The sequence below is a fragment of the Equus asinus genome, chromosome 17, assembly GCF_041296235.1.
Source record: "Equus asinus isolate D_3611 breed Donkey chromosome 17, EquAss-T2T_v2, whole genome shotgun sequence".
NCBI classification, from domain to species: Eukaryota; Metazoa; Chordata; class Mammalia; order Perissodactyla; family Equidae; genus Equus; species Equus asinus.
Window position 1 is genome coordinate 6,489,722 of NC_091806.1, and position 20,362 is coordinate 6,510,083.

At 37.0% G+C, this 20,362-nt stretch overlaps 1 protein-coding gene across 11 annotated transcripts in view; it reads right to left on the bottom strand.

Annotated features, from left to right (window-relative positions):
* The window catches only part of LRRC4C (leucine rich repeat containing 4C), a 1,166,212-nt gene that overhangs the window by 214,719 nt on the left and 931,131 nt on the right, over positions 1–20,362 (bottom strand). The gene's annotated exons all lie outside the window — the stretch shown is intronic.

The following is a 20,362-nucleotide window of genomic DNA, read 5'->3' on the forward strand; positions in this document are numbered from 1 at the left end:
AAATCATTCTAAAGAAAATGTAGCAAAGCTTGTCTGCATCTAAGCCATATGGTTGAAAAATTCAAGAGTATTATTACGCAAAATTAACCATCTTCAGCTTGATTCCCAATATATTAATGCATAAATTTGGAGCAAATTTAAGTCTTGAAAATTTAATTTAAGCATTTAAAAAAGTAAAGGCTCATACATTATAAATCAGTGAGGGAAATACCTCTAACTCAACACAGAAATAGGTGAAGATGAAGAACCAATTGATAGAAAAATAAAGACAAAACATTCAAAAACTTATGAAAAAGTATGCAGCATCCCTATTGTAAAGAAGCAAGTAATAATGAAATACTGGCTTTATCTATCAGTTTTGTAATTTTCTTTTGAATGTGGTCATTAAAGCCTCCGTTCAAAGCACATTTTCAGAGAGACCAGTTGTATTTAAAGTGGCTCTCTTTTCCCAGTTACTGTCTATTTTATTACTCCATCTATATACTACATATTGCTAATCACACTATGTAATTTCCCTTTTATATCTATCTGTCTATCTGTCTAGCCTTCCATCCATCCATCCATCCATCTTTTTATATATCCATCTCTCCATTTACCCTCCTATTTTTCTTTATTACCTATCTTTTGCCAAATAGAACGTGGGCTCCATAAGCTCAGCAATGACGTTTCTCTTACTTGTCATCCCATCTCTTCCCTAGAATAATGTCTGAAACTTAATCGGTGCTCATAAAATTATCATTGAAAGAATGAGTACATGTAGAGAATTAAAGAATGTATAGTAAACTGGCTCACTACTGTTAGAAATGCATCTTAGTAGAACCTGGCTTATATATACTTTGACAATTTTGCACAAGAATGAAGCCTTGTGTATAGGGGGTACATAATACAGTAATATTTGTAGTAGCAAAAATCTAGAATTAACCTACATTTATCAATAGGAGACTGGATAAACAAACTACTTGTTATCCACATGGTAAGGATACCATTAACCATTCAAACCAATATGGTTATTTGTATGGAGTGATAAATAAAGTTGTCAAAGTTCTATTTCTTAGCTTTTTTTTAAAGGCAAGATATAGCATGGTTTGTCTATAATACTCCTATTTGTTTAAAACTTTTATATATGTGTATAACATTTTACACGTACACATATGTGCATATAGATAGAGAGAAATAGATATATGCATAGGAATTAGAAATCTCTAGAAGGAAAAATTATACGTAATATTTACATTTGGAAAGTGTGAGGTCGGGTAAGAAAAGAGACTCCCTTTTAACTTTAGACTTTTTTGGTACTGCTTGAATGTGTCAATATGTTTATGTGGTGTTTTTATAATGATCATGCTGATTATAACAATAAAATAACATCTGAAAAAAGTATAATATAGACCCACATCTGCTATTTAACAAGATATCACACTATGTATTTTTAAATAAAAAAAGCAAGTTGTAGGAAAAAATGTAGTTAAGTAAAAGAAATGCAAGAAATTAAAGGTAAGAAAGAACACACACATATCAATCTTAACTGTCCATTTAGAGATCCATGCTAAAGTCTAAAAGATGCTGCAAGAATGTCTCTCAAGAGTTAACCACAATTAATTTTGGAAAAGAAATTGCAAATGAGGACGACAGAGAGATTTTCACGGTTTCTTTATGTTATGTATGATTGAAAATTTTAATAGTGAGAATGTATATACGCATTATGTGTCCACCTCTTGATACTTTGCAAATGAAAGGAACATCCTTAATAAAGTAAGGTGAACTTGAAAGATAAATATTAAATAAGATGTGGGACTTGAAGTTCAAAGTTAGTAAGTTTATGGCTCCAGCCCAAACTGTACACTCTACTCATGCCAGATTACTTCCCTAAATGAGCCAGGCTCCTTTAACTTTCTGGATTTAGGCTCAGCTAGTCTCTCTATCTAGAATTCCCATACTACCTTTTATATTAGGCACACTGATGTCTTTCTCTCTGATGACCTCTAACACTTCAAGGAAGAATTACGCAGTCCATGTTATGGATTGCTCCAGAATTTATTAAAGTTATCTTTATGTGTTGTTTAGCTTTATAGTCTCTGAGTACCTTGAAGCCAAAGACTTTGTGAGGGACGTCTTGAAGTCCCCAGCTCATTGCAAAGTCTGGTACATAAGTGCTTGGTAATTGTTGATGTGTCTGATTCTTAACTTCAGAGAGAGAGTGAAGACTTTCACGTGAGTATAGCACCTGTGGTCTCTGCTAACAACACTGCCTTGATATTTGTATACTACTTCCTGGTTTGCAGCTCTTACATCATGTTATCACCTTCAAGTATCACCACAAGCCAGAAACATAGGTATTACCACTCTTCACATTTTACTCTTGAAGAAACATACTTAGCATATTCATTTTCCCACAGGTCCCACAGCTCACAAGTGGCATAGCAGAGCTTGGCTCTCAGGCATTTTAAATACCAAACCACAACCAGTTAGTGTAAACAAAGGGAAGAAATGACACTGCTAGGTTGTTTTGGAGCCAATGTGCTTCTGGGAGCTTAGCCCCGGCAACCTTCTGCAGAGATAGAAGCCAGATAGACACCCTCTACCACTGTCACTCTTCTTCCTTATAGGCTTCTTTCCATTTGCAGCAGGGAGGGGGCATACTCACAAATGTCATGTCCACTCCTGCTCCCAACAGCTCAGACCACAGCCAATATGCAACTATACTGCCTCCTCTACCCAAACCCGTGCATAGTAAAGAGACTTGATGATCCAAATCTGTAGCTCCTTCTAATGATTTCAGTGCTATAGAAATAATAATAATAAAATTTAGTTCTTTCCTGCACACACAAGGTCAAAACTTGACATTATGTGACAAATGGAGGAGAAGAGAGAAAGAGGAAAACAGAAAAGCAGTAAGGGAAATGCTTTTCTCCATGTTAATAATAGCTCATATTTACTGAGCATTTGCTATGTAATACTTAAAGTGGATAGCATCAAATTATAGAGGTTAAGTGTGTAACCTTAGAAGTCAGACTGCATGGGTTTGACTCTCAGCTCTGAAACTCACTATGAGTCTTGGACAAGTTACTTATTGTTCAGCGCCTCAGCTGTAAAATGAGATTGATGATAATAGCCTCTGCCTCACAGGGTTCAGAGTGCCTCACAGTGATGTGGTGTCTGCCAATCTCTATGGTGTAAACACTCGTACCAATGCCTATTACAAGCTATTAACAGTTCAACAAACAGCTCACAAAATTCTCTAATATTTAACAATCGGCTCTCATGAGCCAGAAGGAGATAGCTCCAGAACACCTCCATTGCTATGGTGATGAAGTGCTAGTCTCATAAGCACTGAGAAGAGTGTGCACTATGTTAATCATTTGTTTTTATTTTTTAAAGAAATATTCGCATTAATTCATCTAATCCTCACATCATTCTAAGAGATTGCTTTAGTTATAAAAGCAAGAGAGATAAATGAGGTAGAAAGAGCTTCAGTGTCTGGCTGCTAAGGATAAAGATGGGACATGAGTAGCCGGCCACACTGTATTTTCCTCTTGCCCGGGTCATCAGGGAATCACGTCCCATTGTACCTATGCAAGAATTTGACTGTGCATGTTCATAAGGTAAGAGTAGAAAATCCTGGTAAAATAACACCCAGTGAAATGCCAATATCAGCTGTAAAGGGCCCTTTGGTCCTAGAGACTTTTCTACCACCTTGGAGGAAAATTGTTCATCACACTCTACAATGAGGAAACCATACTATTATGTATTTCCAAGAATGGAGCAGAGAATAATGACAACTGCCATTCCTCGAGTATTTACTATGTGCTTAACATTTTGTTAACCATTTGAAATGAATCATTTTATGCAATAATCACAGCAACTCCCTAAAGAAGGATTGTTATTGTACCAGTCTGTAGATGAGAATACTGAAGCTCAGAGATGTTAAGTAACTTGTTCAAGGTCACAAAGCTGCTATTAAACATCAGCTCTATTTAATTTGGATACACTGCAAACCATATACTCTACTGCTGTCTATCAAATTCATGAAAACTTGTCAAGGAGTTTAGGATTACATTGATGCTCTTTAGAGGTGAAAGTATTATCAAGAAATTTAAAGTTCACACTAAAGCTTTTTAGGGTTAAGAGTAAGACCAATGTCAGGCCAAAGATAGGAGGCTGAGAGAAATTCATGCCTTCAGTGTGACTGCTGCTTCATTAAAAGTCTAGTTATATTTTATTGTCAAAGCCCCTCTACATTGAGTAGGTAGGTGGCTCTGACGCTCGAGGGGAGCAGGGCCATGAATTCTGTGCCTGTCAGAGAAAGTCACATTAGGAGATACCCAAGGGTCGACTGCAGGATACTCTGCATTCTGCTTGGCACCTTCATTGTATTTGGAAAAAAAAAAGAATTAATTGGTTCATTAGCCCTTCATTTAATTCAGCTTTTTATTGTGCACTTCAGTTCTCACGCAAATGAACAGAGACAGTGCAAGAAACAGAATACATTTAATGGGGCTCTCAAAAATAAGCCGTTGTTGCTTCTGTTTCTTTAATAGACACAAATCATTTATTTCCTTCTATAAAACTTCATTATCCAGCAAAAAATAGAGTTTCTTAATAAATGCATATTTTCCCAAAATGGAAAACCGTCTCTCTCTGATACGCAGAGTCATTGAGACATATTCACAGCATATCCACACACAGCAAGACTGCCCACTGAGTTCTACAAAGCCTGCAAGCATTCTCTGCCTTTTGCATGTTGAGGACATAATATCCTGGGCATGGAACAAAAAATCACAATAAATTAGAAGTAGAAGGGACTTTAGCTCAAAGTAAGTCCAGTCTTCCCATTTTCAAGATAAGGGAATCACTTCTGGCAGAGGTGAGGTGATTAGCCCAGGGTCATGCAATTCATCATTTGAAAACTTAAATCAAGCTCCCCTCTCCCAACTCTAAATATAGCAGTCTCTCTCCTTTACTAGGCTACCTCCTTAATATTGATCACTGCCATGGTCCCACAGACCGACATCCTGGTATGCTTATCATCCAGTCCTTTCCAAAAATGCATGTGCATCTATAAAGAATCACTGGGCATACTTCTGTTTCCATATAAAATTGCTCCCTTTCCCTTTTGGAAAATACTCTGTACTCCTCTTTTTGATTGAGGTCTTTTGAGACTTGGCCTCAGGGAAGCAGTTTCATTTTTTTATCAAAATCTCCCAAATATAAGCTGGTGGCTGATTTGAGTTTCTATTGATTCTTCTGTTCACGCTTCTTCCCACACGATCATAGATACTGTACTTGCCTCATGTTAATGATTTTCATCATCTTAAAAAGCCATTTTAATTAATCTCCTTCTGTTTAACAAAAACAAGTCAACCTGATAAAATTTTAGGAGAAAAAATAAAGCTGGTGTTTTTTCCCTAGGTAATGTGTCAGGTAGGGTTAAGGAAAGATGTTGGCAGGTGATACAGAAGAAGTAATTCATTATGAACAATGGTCTAGATATGTGTGCTCATCTCAAAAGATCAGCACCCCTAAGTGGCCTTCTTTAGAATCACAAGTTGGCACGTTGTACGGGCTAAACATCCCACCTTCTGTGCCAGAGATAGAGCAAGCCTCTATTCTGGGGAACAGATCCAGGTGGTAAAAGTACATGTCACATCCTGGTTGCTTGGGAAATAAGCTGTCATTTCATTTTGAACTTCCTAGCAGTGTGAGTTCAGCTTCCTCGGTAGAGATAACATTTGTTTTTCCCAAAGCCATCCATTATTTGCAATGGGGATTCAGTGTTAATTTCACTGCCTGTCAATTAAGCTCATCCCTTAATTTAATTGGGATGTGTATACAAAACATCACAGTGCTAATTCTAGTCCTTAATTCATGCTTAGAATAAGCTACACCCTCTAAGCATTCTTGCCCCCAAACTCTCCATCTCAATTTATTCTGTGGCCAGATTAATCCTCTTTTGTACAGGTTTGATGAGATCTTCCTGTTTCGAAAATCTCTTGGATTCTTACTTACTACAAGACATAACGCAAGTTCTCTAACAAAGCAATAACGGCTGTAAACAATCTGAATCAACCCACCTGATCAGCTTTATTTCTTCTACTCCATTTCCATGAATGCTTTATGCCATCTAAAACTTGTCTAGTTGAAAATCAGAGTCAGGATTAAAAGAATGTCTAGCTAGTAGCCTTGTAATAGCCTCTCTCAATCTGACACAATAGTGCTTATGAGATTCAGGGGATAAAAGGAAATTCATGCCTCACATATACCGAATAGGACATACTTTTTAGAGCCTGTTGAATGAAAGTTCAAAAAAACAATTAAAGAAACATTTGCTGAAAATTAAGCTGGGTACTTTTTATATTTAAACAAAAAATATTAAAAACACAGTTCAACCCTAAACATTTCATACATCTATGAAAAATGAAGAGAATTCAGCTAATAAAAATGAAGAAAATATATGAAACAATGTGCTATAGACTGAATGTTTGTCCTCCACTCCCTGGCACAAATTCTTATGTTGAAATCTGATCCCCGATGGGATGCTGTTTGGAGATGGGGCCTTTGGGAGGTAACCAGGTTTGGATGAGGTCATAAGGGTGGAGTCCCCATGACAGATTGGTGCCTTTATAAGAGGCTAAAGGGCCCAGATCTCTCTTTCTGCCATAGAAGGATACAATGAGAAGTTGACAGTCTGCAGCCCAGAAGAGGCCTCTCCACCAGAACTTGACTATGCTGCCATCCTGATCTCAGATTTTTAGCCTCCAGAACTGTGCAAAATAAATTTCTGTTTTTTATAAGCCACCCAGTCTATGGTACTTTGTTACGGCAGCTTGAATTGACTGACACAATGGTTTTTAGACACTGGACCATAGACAGTGTAGGAGAGTAATCTCTGAAAGAAGGTAAACAAATGAGGGGATCCCTATGAACATCCTTACTCACCCCTTGGAGAGAGATTCCAGGTCTCTGTGCAAGGAGGAGGAATCTGACCAGAGCCTCTTGTTCCACCTGAGTTCACGAGACAGTGTTTAAAGTTTGAGGGGGCAAAAACGTCTAGAGTTTGAGAGACAGAATACCACAGAGAAGAGAGTAGCATAACAGACCCCAGATATTTGCTGAATTTTCCATGAAAATGATTAGATGAGTACTGATTAGTACACAAGTGTGGGAAAACTAGCAATTCTGGAAAAAGACTCAGCAGAAAAAAGCGGTGGAAAAATCCTTGCTGCTCACACAGGAAGAGGAAAAGTCAAGTTCCCACCATACAGAGTGGGAAGACTTCCTAACAAATGGATCACTGAATAGTGACCTCAGAGGATGTTTCCTCAGAATTGAGATCAAATGAGCTGTAGATTAATGGCTGCTCTGAAACCACTAAATAAATCGTAAAAGGATGTTTTAGAAGAAATTAAGTAGTACCATAACTCAACATCAAAAATATTAGGAGGAACAATAACAGGAAAAATTCAGTTACCACTAACGTCGAGTTTACACTGTCTAGCATCTAATAAAAAATTACCAGTCATGCAAAGAAGTGGAAACATCTGTCCTATAATTAAAAGAAACATCAGTTTACAGAAACAGACCCTGAGTTGACTTAGATAAAAGAATTAATAGACAAAGATGATAAACTGCTATTATAAGTATGCTCCATATATTCAATAAGGTAGATGAAAAGTATGAACATGTTACATGAGATATAAAAATGACCCAAATTGAATTTCTACAGATAGAAAATATATTGTCTCAGATAAAAATATATACCGGATAGGATTAGAAACAGATTAGACACTCCAGATGCAAATGTAACTTTAAGACATAGAAATAGAAATTATCCAGAATGAAATCCAGATTAAAAAGGATAAAAAAAAATTCAAGCCAACAGAGCATCAATTAGCTACAAGGCAATTTAAAGAGCCTAATATAAATGTAATGATGCCTCAGAACTGGGAAGCTTGGGCAGAAAAAATATCTGTAGAAATAATGACTAAAATTTTTCCAAATTTCGTGAGAACTATACACCCAGCTCAATGAAACCAGAGAAAATTGAAGAAAATAGCACAGAGAAACATCAGAATCATACTCCTTAATACAAGTAAATTTGATAAGCAAAGAAAAAAAAACCCTATTACCTATAGAGGAACAAAAGATTAAAAAAAAAAAAAAACAGAGACTTTTATTGGGAAAAATACAAGTCAGAAGAAAGTGGAACAACATCTGTAAAGTACTGATAGGAAGAAAAGAACCCAAAAACCAAAACTTGTTAACTTAGAATCTTGTAACCGGCAAAAATGTATTTCCCAAATGAAGACAAAATAATATCATTTTCAGAAACACAAAACCTGAGACTATACATCAGTATCAAACAGGAACCACAAGATATGTTAAATGAAGTCGGGGGCCTGAGTTCTTTTCCCAATTTTACTTCCACCCATGGAAGCTTAGAGAAGTTGCTTCCTCATTCTGTGCCTCCATTTCTCATCTGTAAAGGGCATTAGCCTTTGTTAAATGCTGTGGTTCTTTTAGGTATGTCCACCCTAATGTCTTTTCTTGACAAACTCCTGTCACTTGAGTTCCAAGGGAAAACTGAAGGCAAGCTTGGGGAGCTTCAGAGATTTTTAAGCAGCATGATATATTAATCAAATAAAGGAGGATTCTTTTTACACAATAGTATGTTAAGAGAAGAAGCAAATGTCATGGGTGGTGACTCAAGCTGATGATTGTCAGATATTCATGATGTAGAACAAAAATGCCAATCTTGACATGGTGAGAACAATTAACTTTATTGTCATCATGATTTTTTCAAATATTTATTCTATTTAAAGTACCTGAGTGGGTTGTATTAAGTATAGAGCTATCTCCATTTTACTTACTGTATCTGTCTCTGCAAACGAATACATACTATCAATAATATTTCAAATTTGTCTCAGTAGGAATACACCTTACATATTCTCTCATGCACACACTACAAAGTTCAGTTCAGTTCAACAAATATTTATTGGATATAAATTGAGGATTTCAATATAGTATATCAGAATGTTATGAGACCAGGATTTTATTTTCAGTACAACCAAATAGCTCCATTACCAGAAAAAGCCTTATTTTACTTTGCTAAAAGTGTTTTGTCTTCTGCAAAATGAGAAGACTAAATTAGATTATCCTTAAAGTCTCTTCCAGTTATAAACTCCTGTATGCGTCTATGTACTCACAAATGTACCCAAAACTGTGGAGAAATAAACCAGTATAGGACATGTTTCCTATCCTTGAGGAAATTGTGGTCTAATTGAGTAATAAACTGTATAAATATTTAACTTAGAATTAACTACTAAATATTTACTATGTTTAAGGTACTCGGTTTGGTGCTGCTTGAAACAATTAGAATAGGCTGAAACTTCTAGGAAGATATTGTCAGCCAGGAAGTTGAGATTCAGGAAAAAATTTATAGGATGAATGATGTTAAATTGAGGGTATTGTGAGAATGTGTTATCAGAGATGTGGTAAGATTTCAGAGAAAAACTTTAAAAGAATAATATTTTCCCGTATTATGTATACATTTTGTATGTATACTGAGATGATGAATGATGTATATATATATATATATAAATAGATAAGGCTTATAATAGATAATGTTTACTTAAATCCATTATGTGTGGGGCGAGATATATATCTGTATCTATATCCATATAGGTAGAGACATAATTTATGTACATCCACACACATTTCTCAAGTAAGCCATTTTAATGAGGAGAAAGAGAAGGAAGGCAGACTCAATGGGATGTTGCAATGCAAATAGTACCCAGATGTTCTCATTTCAAGTCCAAACACTGCAACTAAGTCTCCGATCTCATGCAAGTCTCTTTATATTTCTCAGTGTTGTTAGCTCTAAAATGTGGTGTGTGTGTGGGGGGGGGGGGGTAGGTAGACTAGATGAGTTTTAATGTCAGCATGAGTTCTATCACTACATACTGACAATTTGAAATAAGTTAGTGCCAACACAGATTACTGCACTACATGTGTTTCTGCAATAGAGAGATACCCAGCTCCTTTCAGGAGATTCTAATCTGTTTTGGGAACCAAGACATAGATATGAAATTGATACTACAAAGGTAAATATTTAAACTCTCAGTGTATATTTACCTCCATTTGTGTAGCATTTAGATTTGTCTTGTTTTCCAGTGTATTTCTAGTGCACAGAACCAAGTACATTGTAGACATTAACTTCTTACTTAAATGATGTATGAATAAATTCGCGAAAGAACACAGGTTAACTAGTACCATATTTAGAGCTTTATTGGTTGTTTACTTCTACTGATATAGAATAACACAGGCATATAACAGTTCACATACACTCATTTTTCCATCTTGTCTGATTCATTTGATGGAAACAGTTTAATTGTTAGTCTATATTCAGATCATAAAAGAAGATTCCACCACCAAATCGTATAACGTGCAAGACTTTGATGTTGCACTAATACTTTTTAAAAAATTGTCATCATTGATTCTGTGTCACTGCATCGAAATGCACTGGGGCCATCCTGGCAATCTGGATAAGAGCTAAGATAAGAAAAGTGAAGTGACATTAACTGAAAGGGGAATCATGAGAAGAAGGGAGAGTAGAAGCCACAATATTGTACCTAGTGTTCTTTAAGTATCTTCAAGTTATGAATCTACTTTTTTTTGAGAACATATATGCGCACATATCTTGTGTCTTCACCTCCTTCAACCTTTTGGTTAAAGGTCATGTTTTCAAGGAGGCCTTCCCTGACATTTCTATTTAAAATTGCAATTCCTGTTTTCCCTCCCTGCTTTCCTTTTTTCCATAACACCTTGTCTTCTAGAATATTATGTGAGTTACAAATGTATGTGGATATTGTCTTACTCCTTCTACTAGGCTGAGAGCGTTATAAGTGCAGAGCTGTGCCTGTGTTTACATCTGTATCCCCAGCCTTTATGATAATGCCATCCACACAGTAGAATCTCAACCCATATTCAAAATTTCAAATATTCACTGAACTGCACCTTCCACCCCTGCACACCACTGATCACTGTGACAGCTGTGTTTTTATTCATGACCCTTGACTTTGGTCACAGATGATTGGCTTAAAGCAGGTACATTCTCAAAGGTGGCCCAGATTTTTATATTAACTACATAGTATAGAAGGAAAAATAGAAATTTTAAAAATCAACACACACAAATAATTGTACACTGCATTAAAGTGACATGAAATAAAAGTGCAACAAAATGTGAGCAAATAATCGTGGGGATGCAGTTTACATTGGGAAGGTCAGAGAAGGTCTTTTGGGAAGAGAAAATTTTGAGTGGAGTCTTGAAAGGTAAGGGGACTGTGAACAGGAGGGATCATCTTTTAATTTTACTTAATGCCTCCTCAATGTTCAGATCAGGGCACACGTGATTTTCTGTGCAAGACTGAACCAAATTCTTCTCATAGCACCACGGACTTCTCCCTCAAGGCACTTAACACAGGGACATTTTCCATGTGCCTGTGTGATTATTCAATTAACTCCTGTATTCCCACTCGACTGAAAGCTTTGTAACAGAATGATCTCAGTTCCTGGGTTCTCCCAATTTCTGATTTTGTCTGCATGTCTGCACTTCGGTTTCAGGATATAATTGTGAATTTTTATAATACAATTCCTGTTGTTATTATTTATTTTTTCATAAGCTAGCCTAAATGAGTTTCTGTTTGGTACAAACAAGAAGTTTCCCATAATATGGTATTTTGCTCTATAAAGACAGTGTTAACGTGAATGATACAGCTTCCATGGGCTTTGCAGACAAGCAAATCAGATTTCAAATCTGTCTTCTAGCATTTAACTGTTGTATCACCTTGGGCCAGTCTTTAAACACCTCTGAGCTCCAATTTCCTAATCTCCAACAGTATGATAATAATGCCTGCCTCAAGGGATATTGTAAGATTAATTAAATGAGTTGTAAATAAAGTATCTACACTGTCTTAGCAAATAGATGAGGCTCATAAAATGGTTAATGAGATGATAAGATAATTGTTAATGCATAATAAGAGAAAGGCAGAGGGGTTTTTATTTACCACATCCATTCAACAGAAACCCGTTGATGACTATTATGTACCAAATCTGTGTCTAGATGACCAGTGGCACAGTCACAACCAGGACAGAAGCCTGTTGCCAAGGTGCAAATCGGTTGACTCCACATGAGAATTACACAGAGATAGGAATTGAAATCAGTTCTATCCCCTGTTACAGAATTGCTGGCCCTTCTCTTCAACAGCCAGGGAGCAATGAAATTTAAGGACCCAAGCTTCTCTTTTTCTGTTATTTTCCTTCCTCTCATGATCCCATTTTATTCTGTAGGTTTTAAATAGTTATCAGAATGGTTAAACAGAGGAAGCAACCATCTAAACATTATTTCTAAAATTTTAATTTAAAGTAAGATGCATATATGAAAAAGAAAAAAGTGGCAGACTTGCCAAATGTTTTATAAGCAGTCCATATTGATCGGGGTATTTCCAATTTTCTTTTGTAGGGAGAAGCAGAAGAAATTATTTTAAAACAAAATGGCACTTCATAGGTCCCAAGACGATTTGCATTTGCAAAAGGAAGTTATAAAAGTGATTCCCTTTAAAATTCTTACATTTTAGTAAGGAGGCAGGAGTTTTATTGGCTTACTAAGATAAATCTAGGCCTGAAAGGACCCACTAAATTCAACACCTGTAAAGACGGAGCTAAGGGCTGGCCGCCAGGGTTCACTAACACTGGCCAGATGGGAACTCACACAGACAGCATGCAAAATGCCAGCCAAATGTCCAGGACAGAGATGTCAATCCTGTCTGCGACATCTAAAACATTCACTGAAATCGCCGCTATAGACAAGAAAGAAGATTCTTCACGTCCCCATGAGGATTGATAATCAGGGAAGGTGTTATTTTGAGCAAGTATCAGAGTTAAACCAACTCCCAGAAGTTAGAGAAGCAAAGGCAGGGAAAAAATGCAGAAAACAACAAGAACAACAAAAATACCTTTATACAACACATATTGTAAACAGCCTTAACAAAATGCACTAAGAATAGCAAGGTCGAAGAAGGGCCTCGAAACAAATCTGTCAAGACTCAGGGTCATCAAGTTGCGATACAAAAATCCAAGAACATAAAATCAAAGTAACATATTGAGAGGGCTTCTGCCAGTCCACACTCTTCATCAAGAGGTAAAACAAAGTTAGCAAATCATCCTAGCATGGGTTTTACAAGGGAGAAAGAGAGTATGCAGTATGCATTGAGAGTTTATTTTCCAAGAGACAGGAAATTGTTTCCAAAATAAAATAAAATTATCCAAAAAAATTCTGAAAATAAACATTAAAAGAAAAATGTTTTCAATTCATTGTAGTTATTCTAGGTTTTTATAGGCCCACCTTTTCGAATGGATCCTTTGTAAGCTTATTTTAGCAAATCCTTTGCAATGTTTTAACGTGGAGTGAGTCATATTCAATTGCCATTGCACACTGACTTTTTGAAGAATCTTGTCTAAATACAACCCTTAGACACAGAGACCCTCATTTTCGCATAAGAAGTGCTTCTTCCTAGATCACAAAGTCGTCAATTAAAAAATTGTAGAAAATACAGTATAGGCACTTTTCCCACCAAAAATGAAGCATAGGGTTATTAGTTTTCATACTACTCAATTCCTAGTTTAAAAATTCCATAGACAGTTGCATCTGAACTTGTCAGTTTGATTTCTTTCAATTGCAAGCAATTCCCCAATATTATAAGCTGTAGTTTACTTCAGTTCAAGCTTGTCCAGCTATGGTCATATTTATGCTTTGGCCATATCTGCTCTACAAAGTTGAGGAGATGGTTCTTCCCAATTAGAGAAGCTAGACACCACATTTTGTACACTTCTGACCGTGCTGTTGGCACAACAATATTTCCTTCGGATGCATAGGTATTAACTTGGCAACTTTGGCCCAAGTAACCATATATTATTTTAATGATCAATTCAATAACTACCACCTCCCAATGGCCTAAATCTCTAATCAGCATATGAATAATTATAGACCATGGTGAACTCCTTTGTTTTTGCAACTGAGGCCCCTCTGAGTTAAACAAGCACTTGGGCATGTTAACCCTTTCAGATGCACTCGTGGTTTTAATACACTGTTAGTGAGCCAACAATTATTTACCAGACTATGTGCTAGAAGATGAATATGCAAGATGAATCAGACAAAGTCTCTGTGTCTAATGACTTCAGAGCAATTTGCGGAGAAATGTAAAATTGCAATCAGTTCTAGGACAGATGTATATGCAAAGTGCTATGAGACTATTGAGACACAAATGGATCAGAACAAAGACACAGTGAAGGTTGAGGCTCCCAACTGGACAACATGGCTTGGGAAAATATTGCTCTTTCATTAAGCCATATGATCCTGGCTCATAGAATTCACTATTAGGTAGGTAGGGGGAGGAGAGGGAGAGATAGAGAGAGGTATGGGATTAAGAAACATAGAAATATAGAAGTATGCCTTAGAAACATGTCTAGAAATCTAAGAACCTTATATTGACAAGAATATGGGTGTGGCTTTCGGCTTATGGGATCAAATAGCTTTCTAAGAGAGTTGTATTGTCAAAGAAACTACCATGTCCAAACTAAAAAATATCTATGACTAAGACATAACGCAACCCCTAGGACTCAACCAGTAGGAAATAAGATGAGGAACGGCTCATTTTCAAAGGAGGTCAAATTCTTTAATACTCATTTCTGATATGGTTGTGGAAGATAACAGAAAAGGCACTCTCAGGAATGCAGAGCCAAGGACTCCAACAAGACAGCAACATTGAAGCCTAATCAAAGGACATTAAGGGCCTTCTTAGTGTCTGTCCAATGGGATTTCAGGAATTCCTAAGAGGTAGTGAGCACCAGGCAGACAACCACACGATTCTGCTCTGCAACATCACCCTTCTTCTTCTAGCTGAACACAGTTCTTTGCATTTAAGGGCTTCTGAGATTAGATTGGGCCCATTCAGAAAAGCCAAGATAATCTCTCTATTTTAATGTTTGCAATCTTAATTTCATCTGAAAATCTCTTATGCCATGTAACATAACATTTTCACAGGTTCCAGAGATTAGCACAGGGATATATTTGGTGAGTAGGAGGGGGATGGAGTGAGAAACGGACACACCTAGCCTACAATACCAGTAATCTTGAACTTTGTGCTTGATGACACATGCCTGGATGGGAGTTTTGGCTTGTCTCCCTTGAGGAGAGAGAGAGAGAGACAGAGAGACAGAGAGAGAGAGACAGAGAGAGAGACAGGGAGAGAGAGAGAGAGTAATATGTTGCTAGCAGGAGGAATAGTAAGCTGTATATAAGGTCAGAAATGTTGGTGACTAGGTATAATGAAAAATAGTCTGCTTTTTTGGTCACCAATTATAGCAGGGAGCCACTGCTGACCCATAATGGATTGACTTTAAGCCATAGAATTTAGGATTTTTTAAAATTACAGTAGGTTGAATAACTTAGCCAATTATAGCTTGTATAGTAGATGTGCAACAAATATTTGTGTATGGAACACTGCTATGTCTGGCAATGGTGTGCTAGTTTTCCCCACATGCATGTCTGACTTTTCCAATAAAAGGAGATCTTCTTTTAAAAAAAATAGTGAAAAGACAATTTAGTATCCATAAGTATAAAGTTCAATATTAGTCTCTACCTCACACAATACACGAGAAGCAATTTCACGTAAATAGAGACCTAGACTTGAAAGGCAGAATGATAAAACACATGTAAGATAATATAGGGAAATATTTTCATGACCTTGGGAGAAGACTTTATTAAACTAGACACAAGAAGCATTAACCATAAAAGAAAATTTGATGAATTTGATGATTAAAATGAAGAAGTTCTGGGGCTGGCCCTGTGGCTGAGTGGTTAAGTTTCTGCACTCCACTTCAGTAGCCCACGGTTTTGCTGGTTCGAATCCTGGGCATGGACATGGCACCACTCATCAAGTCATGCTGTGGTGGCGTCCCACATAGCATAACCATAAGGACGTACAACTAGAATGTGCAACTATGTACTGGGGGGTTATGGGGAGAAGAAGAAGAAGAAGAAAAGAAGATTGACAACTGCTCAAGTGCCAGTCTTTTAAAAAAAATGAAGTTCTGTTCACAAAAAGATATCATAAAGAGAGTGAAAATCACGTAGTAAACTGAGAGAAGACACTCGCAGCACATATAATCATAAGACATGATAGAACAAACAGAAGATAAGAAGATTCAGTAGGAAATTGACAATGACTTTAATAAGCACTTTTCAAAAGAAAAAACATCCAAATAACTAATAAACTTATGAAAGAGGCTCTAATAATTAGCACTCAGCATAACATAAATGAAACCAAAAGGATATATCATTACCCCTTCACAAGATTGCCCAAAACTAAAAAGTTTAATGAGGAGGTGGACTAAGGGTAATTCTTATTCATTGCTTATGGGAATGAGAATCATATAACAATTTTTGATAATGAATGGGAAGTTCTTATTATGTGGCCACAAAAGTTTCTAAATAAATATTTGTTGTGATGGTGGTAGTGGTTGTTATTATTATACCCTTCCTGACCCTCAGGGATAGGATTAGTCTTATTTATATTCAATATTCATTCATTAATTTCCTACTCTGTGCCATAAACCATATTAGACTCTGAAGATACAGAGCTGGATGAGAAACAGTTACAATTCCTGTGCCCAAATTGCTTACTGTTTAATGGGTTTAGTCATTTGTTTCTTTTTGACTTCAACTTTCTCCATATAAATTCATGTCATAAAAATATGTAGAGCCAGCCCTGATGGCCTAGTGTTTAAAGTTATGCATGCTCTGCTTTGGCTTCCTAAGTTTGTTTCCCACGTGTAGAAGTACACCACTCATCTGTCAGTAGCCATGCTGCGGCAGTGGCTCATATAGAAGAACCAGAAGAACTTATGACTATACAAAACTGTGTACTGGCACTTTGAGGGGAGAAAAAGAAGAGAAAAAAGGAAGAATATTGGCAAGAAATGTTAGCTTAGGGTGAATCTTCCAAAAAAATTTAATATCTGTAATTTATTGAATACTTAATACATGGCAGGAAAACAGTGGGGATATTAGCCAAAACAAAGATTCTGGAGAAGTATAAATGTTTAAGAATTTGTATCACGTTTTTCCACATTCCTATCATGCTTTATTCTGAAGTTCCAGGTGTCCTTTTTGAGGAACAGTTCATTTAATACCCAGCAGGCATAGCAGAAAGAAGGAAAATCAGAAGTGAGGAGATTTGCTAAGTCTCTACAAGATTACTCTCCATCCTGTACCGAATGCTACTGTGTTATTAATCAGGGCACTATATTTACCTCTTTAAGTGCCTCATTTATCATCAGGCAATGAATTTCAACATCCTTTGAATTTTAATGATGGGAGGAAAGAAAACTCCAAATACTTTGAGATCACTTCTTCAATCTCCTCATTCGAAAAATAAGAAAGCTGAAGCAGAAAGAGGCTACGGGAAAGGCCTAACAACACACAAGTGGAAAGCAACTATGTTTACACTCTTTCTACTCCTTTTGTGTTCATTTTTGAAAAATTGTAGGAATTATCCCATGTATCCCCTGAAATTCAAAGATATCTCCTGGTTGAGCAGAAGTCTCTGGTAACAGAATCAGATAACAGATTCATTTCTAAGCTCTATAGCTGACAGAGTTATTAAAAATTAACTTTAAGGGTCTATAATCAGATACGATAATGCACTTTTGGTTTTACTATCAACATATCATCTTAGAGGTAAAAAAGTAACACTGGCAAACTGATTCCAATACCCCTTTGTCAATAGCAGCAATTACACTGAAGTACTCTTTATAAATGAAATAGAGATGGCATATTCCAAATAAATAAGGTTTTGGGTATTTGGGGGATCTAACCAAAGAGGAAAAGGAATCTTCTCTTTAACAGCAAGAGAAGAATAATATCAAAGAACAAATCAACAGGTGGCCAAGACGAGGCATACTCACATCTGCAGCCTGGGTTCCTTTCCTGGTCAGGGACTCACAAAACCCATCTGCCAGTTACCATACTGTTGTAGCTGTGTGTTGCTGTGATGCTGAAAGCTAGGCCACTGGTAGTTCAAATACCAGCAGGGTCACCAAAGGTGGACAAGTTTCAATGGAGCTTCCAGACAAAGACAGACTAGGAAAAAGGACCCAGCCACCCACTTCCAAAAAAATTGGCCATGACCGTAAATGACACATTAGACCTGAAGGACTTAATAGATATCTACAGAACATTCCAACCCCAAACTGCACAATACATTTTCTTTTTGAGTGCACATGGAACATTCTCCAGGATAGATCACATATCAGGCCACTAAACAAGACTCAATGAATTTAAGAAGATTGAAATAATATCAAGCATCTTTTCCAACCACAACAGTCTGAAAGCAGAATGCAACTATAAGAAGAAAACTGGAAAAGTCACAAATGTATGGTGATTAAACAAAACATTGCTGAACAGCTATTGTGTCAATGAAGAAATAAAAAGAGAAATCAAAACTAACTGGAGACAAATGAAAATGAAAATACAACATACTAAAATCTATGGGATACAGCAAAAGCATTACTAAGAGAGAGGTTTATAGCAATCTGGGCCTACATCAAGAAACAAGAAAAATCTCAAATAGTCAATCTAAAGGGCCAGCCTTGTGGCATAGTGGTTAAGTTCATGTGCTCCAATTTGGTGGCCCAGTGTTCACTGGTTCAGATCCAGGGTGCAGACTTACACACGGCTCATCAAGCCATGCTATGGTGGCATCCTACATAAAAGAACTAGAAGGAATTACAGCTAGGATGTACAACTATGTACTGGGGCTTTGGGTGGGAAAACAAAAAGAGGAAGATTGGCAACAGATGTTAGCTCATGGCCAATCTTCTTCACCAAAAAGCAGACCTTGAAAAAATAGATAAATAAGCAATCTAAAATTACAGCTAAAGGAATTTGAAAAAGCAGAATGAATGAAATCCAAAATCAGTATTTGGTTGGAAATAATAAAGATCAGAGCAGAAATAAGTGAAATACAGACTAAAAAGACAAAGGAAAAGATCAATGAGACTAAGAGCTGGTTCCTAGAAAAGGCAAACAAAATTGACAAAGCTTTAGCTAGATTCACTAAGAAAAAAAGAGAGAAGTCTCAAATAAATAAAATCAGAAATGAAAGAGGAGAAATTACAATAGACACCACAGAAACACAAAGGATTATAAGAGAGTACTATGAAAAGCTGTAAACCAACATGTTGGATAATCTAGAAGAAATGGATAAATTCTTAGAATTATACAACCTTCCAAAACTGAATCAAAAAGAAATAGAGAATATGAATAGACAAATCTCTAGTAAGGAGATGAAAACAGTAATCAATATCCTCCCAAGGGGAGAGGGCTGTCAACATCATGGTGGAGTGAGCTCCTCCCCTAGTCTCTCTCCCCAAGATACAATGAAAAGGAAAACCATAAACCAACAGAAGATATTCATACAACACAATAGATGGCTGAGAGATCCACACAGGCATATGTCTGAAAGTGGGTGGTACTGGACCCCCCTGGGAAGCATGAGAATGAGTTAAGCATATCTCCTCTCCCTCCTCAAGAGGAGTGGGAGCTATCTAGGGTGTGGGACCTCGCACGGAGGCTGGCAACTGGCTCTGAGAGGCGAAGGTGGAAGAGGCATCCTTCCATAGGAATGTTTGCACTTTCAGAGTTGCCTCCCAGCCTGTGGGAATGCTCCAGTGAGCCAGCTCAGTAATCATGAGGGCATCCACACAAGGCCAAGCAGCCCAGGCAGGCAGGCAGGCAGTGAGTTCAGAGCATCAGCACACAGGATCACACACATTAAAGGAAGCACCCCTCTCTCCACTCAGTGCACCAGCTCATCCCATTGTACAGAGCAGGGTATCCCCATCACAGCACCTGCTCCTATATGTGTAAAGCAGTAGTGGCCAATGGGCAAATGCAGAAGGGCCCTGCTGCTTCAGCTTCCAACAGACAGGCACATCTGCCAGGGGTTACAGAATGCTAAGAAAACACAGCTCTTGCTGCATCCAGTGGTTGCAGGTGGAATGTGCAATCAGATACTACTACTGTGTGATGGCAAAGGTCCACCCAATCAAATAGCACAAAGAAGTATATTAACACTCCTGACCAGAAAGAAAATGACAAGTGCCCAGAAATCAATCCTGAAGTCAGAAATTTACAATCTAAGTGACACAGAATTCAAAATAGTCATCATAAAGAAACTCAACAAGTTACAAGAAGACACAGAAAGACAGTTCAATGATCTCAGGAATAAAATTAATGAACAGAGGG